Genomic DNA, 5,433 nt, shown 5'->3' on the forward strand with positions numbered 1-5,433 from the left:
CACAGTTGGCTGGAAACCCAGCAAGGAACGGGACGGAGTCTGAATCAGGGTGGAAATACTGGCAGTGGATCTGGAACACACACACACACACACACACACACACACACACACACGTCCATCTTTCCGTAACACATTACATTTCTCTTTTCTAAAAAAAATTATTTTCAACATTAGATGATGAATTGGACCTGTGAACTTATCAGTGCAGTTCACTTTTACCACAATACTCGCATACTGAAGATCAAAACGTTGGCTGTTACAAATATTCCTCTATTATACATCTAGAACACAAGAATGTATTTGGATGTTGCATTAAATGTCGTTATTAGTGTACAAAAATATGAAAAATATCTCTAAAAATCTTGTAACCAATTGCTATGATTCTACAGAGTCTACAAATATCTAACGCATAAACATTAATGATATAAGTCTGAAATAGTTTAAAGGAATCATAAAATTCAGTTCTGCGAAACACAGGTTCATACACACGCACATCTTTAGAGGCACAAATCTCTGCTGGATTTAAGTAACTATCAGCCCTTTTTCAAAATTAATTTAGTTTCTGTCTTTATTTTTTATTAGAAAAAAGAAAAGAAAAACAAGCGTCTTTGGGGTTGTATCGCCCCGCCCACCCTCGCGGTCCTGCCCCCCTCCAGTGTACAGCTGCAGCAGGAGAAGGTCACACTCGTGTGTCTGGCCAACAAGGGCTTCCCCTCAGACTGGAAGCTGAGCTGGAAGGTGGCTGGTAGCAGCTGGAGCTCGGGGGTGAGCCAAAGCTCCGGGCTTCTGCAGAAGGACGGCCTCTACAGCTGGAGCAGCACCCTGACCCTCCAGAAGGAGGAGTGGCTGAAGAAGACAGTGACCTGTGAGGCCACCAAGGACTCCCAGTCTCCTGTCACACAGACACTGAGTAGAGAGCAGTGTGCTGAGGCGTGAAACTCCCACATGTGTACTGAAGTGTTCTCCTCTCACTCATTAATGTGCTGTCTTTTAGATAGTCTGTGTTTATTACTCAAATGTTCCTGTTTATTGTTCAAAATGAAATTAAAAAATTTGAATAAATGTTATAGTCTCTTAATTAGAACATTTCCCACAACATTACTCATAACAATAAATACCTTTAAAGTCTACATTTCTATACAGTAGAAACACTAATGTGTGATGAGGTATAGGATTAAACTTTGATAAACCTGCCATTTCATCAATCATAATAAAGAAGGAAGCAGGAAGCCAGATATTATGGAAGCAAAAAGTAAGATATTTCCACGTTTCATTCAGTAGAAACTGTAACACGAGTAAGTCGGTGTATTTTAGGAACATCAGGGGTGGGGGGACAAACCATCTTTGGCCCTTTCACTATATCACAATATTATCATTTTTAGATCATTTCTGCCTGAAACTAATCCCATAATGCTTTATATCACTCTGTTGCGCAAGCTGGGCTGTTTTTCAATAAAATACTCTCATTAAAATATTTCTGCCTGAAACTAACCCCCTTTAGCACTTGTCTGTTTAAAATAAAGCTTTGACCTAATGTATTAAGTGTAATAACAAAGAACTCCTTAATATTTGGTACATGTTCTTTTTATTAATTGAGTCACACAGTGCTATTATGACACAGCCTGGTTTATCACACAGTGTTACTGAACTAAATGTGTATTGCTCTAAGTTACCCTGTACAGGTTTAACATACATACACCCCACTCACCTGATATCCACCCCGACTCCGTGTGTGTGAGTGCGTGTGTGTGTGTTACTGAGCTAAAGGTTTGCTGCTCTAAGACACTGGAAACCTGGACACAGTGCTGCTCTGTTCTGGGTGTCAGAAATCTGCATTGCCTGTACAGGTTTAACATACATACACCCCACTCACCTTATACACAGCCCAACTCAGTGTGTGTGTGTGTGTGTGTGTGTGTGTGTCTGTGTGTGTGTGTGTGTGTGTGTGTGTGTGTGTCTGTGTGTGTGTGTTGTGGGGGCGGCAGAGGGCGTAGAGCGGGCCATGCGCTTGTGTGTGAGAGAGAGAATTTTACTGAAAGATTTCAGTCAGTTTTTCAAAAAGTCATTGTTTCAGTTGGTGGCATTATGTCATCTTGTTGTGTAATAAGTTTATTTAAGTAAGTGCAGTGAGGTTATTTAACTTCACCCCCTAAAGAGCTTCACTTTTTACCTTTACTTGTTAATAAAGATTTAGAATGGACATGAAAAGTATGTGTTGGTAGAAATGTTGCACAATGGCTGAGAATAATCAGATGAAGGCACAGACATGGTGATTAGTGCTTTAGTGTGTGCTTACATCACCTCTAAACAGGACAGAATCTCCTGAAGATGACTGACACTGATTTAGCAGTCATACTACTAGTAGAGATTTCTCTTCTCTAATAACTACCTGCTCTATTATAAGAACAACTGTCCCAAGAGACCAAAGGACTCCGTACTGCAGTGCTGTGACTGGTTTCTGATGCTCCATGCACTGGGTGTGTGTAAATGTGCCTCTGTGGGGTCTTGATAAGCACTAGATAAATTCCATGTGTTGTTATTATTGTTATAACTGTAGTGTTTTGTCTTCACCTGCTCCAGCAGAAACAGAGAGATCATCGGATCAAAGAAAAGAGAGACAGGACTAGTTTGGGAGCTTCTCCAGGTTTCTAGTGATGCAGCCACACTGATAGACCAGGCTGATGTTCAAATCATTCTAACACATGAACATCAGGGCTAGAATGACATAAAGATCTACAAAACTCTCCTCTAACAGTGTTGACTGTATTATGCCTTTATGATTCATTATAGATTTTTATGTTTAATTCTGAGTCATTGTGCTGTGGATCCTCTCCTCCACAGAGTGTGTCATTGTGCTGTATCACATCCTCCCCCTCAACACCTGCAGTAGGTCCCAGCTGCAGCAGTGCAGTCTCTGTGCAGTCTGACTGAGGGAGGTTTTTGTATGACTCTCTAACACTGTGTGAACACATTACCACTATGGTAACTCTGACAGTAATGATCTCCTGCATCTTCAGTCTGGACTCCTCTGATGGTCAGAGTGAAGTCAGATCCAGCTCCACTACCACTGAAACGAGCTGGAGTTCCTGACTGTAAGCTAGTAGCCCCGTAGATCAGGAGTTTAGGAGCTTCTCCAGGTTTCTGCAGGTACCAGTGTAAAGGTTGGGTACTCCAGCCCTGATACACTGCAGGGTTTGTTCTACAGCTGATGGTGACTGTGTCTCCTGGAAGAGCAGATTTCACTGCAGGAGTCTGAGTCACAGTCACCTGACACATGGATTCTGGGGGAAAAAAACAAAACAAAACAAAGCAAATCCAATTTAAATCATATTTTATTTTCCATTTCTTATGTTGCTTATATCTGTTAATAGAAGTTTTAGAATATTTTATTAAACAAGACATCTGTTTTTTTAGGTTATTCACCTCAAAAGCAAAGCATAAAATGATCTTTTACCTTGAGTCCAGAGGGCCAGTGTGCAGATGAAGATGGGGATCAAAGTCATGGTTGCTGTGGGTGAAGTTGCTGGGGCAGGCAGCTCTCAGTCATGAAGTGTTAAACTCACAGGACTATAAACACTCCCAGAGCACTGAAGCAGGTGTTGCACATGCAAAGTGACCTCTCTGTATTAATACACGTCTACCAAATACTCTCTGTGGCCTCTCTGTATTAATACACGTCTACCGAATACTCTCTGTGGCCTCTCTGTATTAATACACGTCTACCGAATACTCTCTGTGGCCTCTCTGTATTAATACACGTCTACCGAATACTCTCTGTGGCCTCTCTGTATTAATACACGTCTACCAAATACTCTCTGTGGCCTCTCTGTATTAATACACGTCTACCAAATACTCTCTGTGGCCTCTCTGTATTAATACACGTCTACCAAATACTCTCTGTGGCCTCTCTGTATTAATACACGTCTACCAAATACTCTCTGTGGCCTCTCTGTATTAATACATGTCTACCAAATACTCTCTGTGGCTTCTCTGTATTAATACACATCTACCAAATACTCTCTGTGGCCTCGCTATATCAATACATGTCTACCAAATACTCTTTGTGGCCTCTCTGTATTAATACCCAAACACCAAATACTCTCTGTGGCCTCTGTCTGATGTAATTACCCCACTGAATACCTCTTACATAACCGTATTTAACAGAACAAACCATACTAGATAACTATAAACTTTATAATATAATGTAATATATAGATGCTCTTAAAGGTCAAGTAGTATTTCTATTTAAAAACTATGGTACAGTGTGCTGATTATTGGAGAACTGGAGCTAAAGATCAGATCAAGAGAGAATGATAAATAAGAAGTATCTAGTAAATGTTATGTAAATATTTCTAAACGTGTGTGTGGTGTAGTGCGCCTAGTCCCTGCTCTGTACAGGATCTCTGTGGTGCCTGCAGTCTACATACTTTCCACAAGGGGCGCTGGTGAGTTGCACAGTGGATGTCTAAGAGAGTGTTCTGACCAGAGTAGAAGAACAGAACTGCAGTTACAGCCACAGCAGCTCACTGACTGTTAGTGCTGCATTTAGGGAAGAGGAGGAGGAGCTCTACCATCTTCCATGATGACCTCAGTCAGTTGTAATGTGATGTAACACACTTACACAGCCCTGAACAATGGAGCTTATAGTCTGAAGAATGCTCTTTTTTCTTGATTCACCACTCAGCTGGTTTTGATTATTGAGTTTTGTTTTCAGTTCAGTAAAGCTTCTTTTTGAACTTGGTCTGTTCTTGTATTATTTTATTATTCACTATCTGCACTGTAAGATTCTTTGTACTGGAGTGTGTTGTTCTGGGGTGTGTTGTGCTTGAATAAGTTTGGCTAATGTAAGTTGAACATCTGCAAAAAGTGTTGTTCTATTCTGGGAAGGAGCAGGTTTCTCAGGGCTGTAAACACAAATCTGTTTCACCCCACTGCTCTTGCTCTCTTTCACTCTGACTGGTATTGACATTACTAGAGAATAGTTTCAGTTCTTCATTTAATATCTGAACATTATCTACACAGGAAAAGGAAATTACCAATAACACAGTATCAAGATTGAATAAAAATTATGTTCTCTAGTAAGTAAGTTTAGATAATGAATAAAAATGTATTTAACAAATGTCACGCAATGCTTCTCCCCCCATGAGTCACGTGATTTGGCCCACCGCATGCAGGGGAATTACGTTTGTTGTCACGCCCCCTACATGATGGCACGCACCTGTACGGGGTTCACGTTGAGTGTATGTCTGTTTATTTAAAGCCCTGTCAGTGTGGGCCTCATGGTTAGTCATTGTTAGTGTTAGTGTAATGTTAGTGTCCATGAGTGTGTAGCCGCTGTTAGTATAACCCAACGTTTGTACCATTTTATGTTGTCGTTGTTGTTTGTGTGTTCCTGTCTATTAGTGTTATTATGTATGAGTGCCACGCGTGTCC

The 5,433-nt window shown here is 40.8% G+C and overlaps 1 pseudogene; it reads left to right on the forward strand.

Moving 5' to 3' along the window:
• The first annotated feature begins 340 nt into the window (after positions 1 to 340).
• On the forward strand, positions 341 to 936 carry LOC118240929 (immunoglobulin kappa constant pseudogene; annotated as a pseudogene).
• Positions 937 to 5,433: the final 4,497 nt, after the last annotated feature.

Source organism: Electrophorus electricus, chromosome 4 (genome assembly GCF_041902795.1).
Source record: "Electrophorus electricus isolate QZ-2024a chromosome 4, ASM4190279v1, whole genome shotgun sequence".
Classification (NCBI taxonomy): Eukaryota; Metazoa; Chordata; class Actinopteri; order Gymnotiformes; family Gymnotidae; genus Electrophorus; species Electrophorus electricus.